Genomic DNA, 3,105 nt, shown 5'->3' with positions numbered 1-3,105 from the left:
TCATATAATAACCAGAATTTTTTTCCTTTCTGCTGAGCTGATTTATTGTTTAACTTAGTACATTGGTTTTATTTGTGGTACTGGGGTTTGAACTCAGTCAGGGATTCATAATTGGTAGGTAGGCGCTCCAAAGTGGGAAATAGCTCCTGCCCTAGTCTATGAAATAAAACTATTTAAAGCATGATGCCAAAAATCAAATATATTTTCCCCCTTTCTTACTTTTAGGGCATTGCAATGAAGCAAGTGGCTTCCTGGAATAATAGTTCTTATAATGGTCTCAGACACAGTTAAATGAAAAAATTGCTAAGCAGTCTTATAAAATTGTACCCGCCCCCATAAACAGCTGCACCTTCTTGATGCTATAACCCTAGTTAAAAGCATATGTGATTAGAACTGCTAACTTATTAAGGTCATCATCAAAAGTAGCTACAACATAAAACTTTGTCTATATATTCATATATATGCATATATATATATGCCTGTATCGATTCTTTGTGAGCTGTCATCATTCCACCTATAGATACTCAGCATTCCTTAACAATACTTAAAATTCTGTATTAGCTTCATAAATGCACCATTATACTACTGGGGACATTCAGGAGTACACACAGGGCATATAGACCATTTTTGACTGCACTATCTATACTTAGGTTGCTTTAAATTAACAATTAATAAATTCGAACCTGGATATAGTAGCTTAAGCCTGTAATCCTAAACTACTTAGAAGGCAGAGACTGGGGGATCATGGTATAAAGCCTACATAGGCAAAAAGAAGCTCTTGAGAGTTCTTCTCGACCAATGGCTGAACTCCATGGTACTACCTGTTCTCCCAGCTGTAGGGAAAGCACAATGGCTGGGCACAGTGAACATGTCTGTTATTCCCTCTAAAAAAACACAAGCACAAAAATTGCAGTCCAGGGGCTGGGGATATAGCCTAGTGGCAAGAGTGCCTGCCTCCTACACATGAAGCTCTCAGTTCGATTCCCCAGCACCACATATACAGAAAACGGCCAGAAGCGGCGCTGTGGCTCAAGTGGCAGAGTGCTAGCCTTGAGCGGGAAGAAGCCAGGGACAGTGCTCAGGCCCTGAGTCCAAGGCCCAGGACTGGCCAAAAAAAAAAAAAATTGCAGTCCAGGCCAGCCCTGGGAATAAGCCAATACAAAAATAACTAATGTAAAAGTGGGCTGGAAGTGTGACTCAAGTGGAATGCTTTCCTAGAAAGCACAAGGTCCTTAGTTCAATCCCCGGTACCATCCAAATAATTAACTAAATGAGTTTGGCAACTATTTAGGTATAAGTGGGCCCAGTGCCAAATTATATTAGTAATAGGAGATGGGAAGAATTTTCTTCTTTCTTGAATAGATTGAAATCTTTTACTGGCTTTATTTTGGTTTTAGGTTCTGGCCTTTTTTTTTTTGCTTTCCCCTCCCTGCAGTACTAGGTTTGCAGTACTAGGTTTGCAGTACTAGGATTCCACAGTTGCTTGCTTTTCTTGCTTAGCTGTTGCACTACCATTTGAGCCATATTTCCAGCCTAGCCTCTTGCTGCTTAATTGGAGGAGTCTCAGAGGGTTTTCTGTCCAGGCTGACTTAGAATAGCAGTCTTCCAGGTCTCAGTATACTGAGTAGTTAGGAGTGAGCTATGGCTCCTGGCTGGGTCTAATATTTTTCTTTTGCCCTCTTCAGAAGTCATGCCTTTGTTACAAGGAGACATATGTCCTTGCTTCATTACTCTATGTTCTTCCTGAAGTCCTGATGCATTCTCTAAAATCTCAAGGCAAGGCTTGTTACCTTAAATCCTATGTTTGATGAATACAATCTGAATTCCTTGTGATCTCTTGCTTTTTATCTCTGTCTGAGAAATACTTTGAGTGTCAAATATTTCTATGAAAAAAGTGTAGTTGAGGGTCTGGATGTTGTTCCCTTCAAAGAGTAGAAGCAGATGGCCTTAATGCAATTGAAAGTTGACTGGTGCAAAGCTGGATTTCTGGGGGTTTTGAGAGCTGATCTACTTCTAGTTTATCTGGATTCCTCAAGTTTATCTTTTCAGAATCCCAATCAAAATTCCAAGGTGTTTTCCAGCCTCCTCCTTTTCATAGGTAGCCTAATTTTCCCTTCATTTCTCAGATGGTCTTTCCAAATCTCTGCTCAAATCTTCTGCTTCTCAGCCAGCTTTTTGGCTAACCGGTGTCCAAAAAGAATAGCAAAAGCTGTTGGCCTCACCACTTTAAGATTTTCTTCTTTCTGGGATTTTGGTCCAGTGTTTACTTTCTCCTTTGATATCTCCCAAACATAATCATATTTTCTTTCTTTTTTTTGCCAGTCCTGTGCCTTGGACTCGGGGCCTGAGCACTGTGTCCCTGGCTTCTTTTTGCTCAAGGCTAGCACTCTGCCACTTGAGCCACAGCGCCACTTCTGGCCATTTTCTATGTATGTGGTGCTGGGGAATCGAACCCAGGGCTTCATGTATGGGAGGCAAACACTCTTGCCACTAGGCCATATTCCCAGCCCCCATAATCATATTTTCTGTATTTAGTCCAGTCCTTCTACCTATTCTCAGAGGAGTAGTCTGAAGTAAACCAGCCTACCAATGTAGGAGTAGTTGCCATATTTTCTCTGTACTTTGTGAGACATGTCTCCTATATTGATAGTGTATATTATTCTAAAAAAAAAAACCTCAGAACCTATCAATACTAATATTACCTAAGAATATAAATAGAAGTAAAAGCAAAATAGTATCAATGCCTCTTAACATTTTCTTCTCCACCAGTATTACCATGATCATATTTTATTTTTTTTTTATTTTGTGTTCTTTTAAAAAAATTTTATTGTCAAACTGATATACAGAGAGGATACATTTTCATATGTTAGGCATTGGATACATTTCTTGTACTGTTTGTTACCTCCTCCCTCATTACCCCCTCCCCATGATCATATTTTATAACCAAAATGCTTAGAGTAATTACATTTTGAAATCGTATTTTTATTCCATTGAAGCTTGACTTCTCATAGAAGCCTTTTCAATTCCCAAGCTTTCCATATTATCACGTGTAAAAAAAAATACTTCAGTGCTAACATACAACTCTAGGCACTACCTGCTATCATT

The sequence above is a fragment of the Perognathus longimembris genome, chromosome 7, assembly GCF_023159225.1.
Source record: "Perognathus longimembris pacificus isolate PPM17 chromosome 7, ASM2315922v1, whole genome shotgun sequence".
In the NCBI taxonomy this organism is placed as follows: domain Eukaryota; kingdom Metazoa; phylum Chordata; class Mammalia; order Rodentia; family Heteromyidae; genus Perognathus; species Perognathus longimembris.
This window is presented reverse-complemented; position numbering follows the sequence as displayed.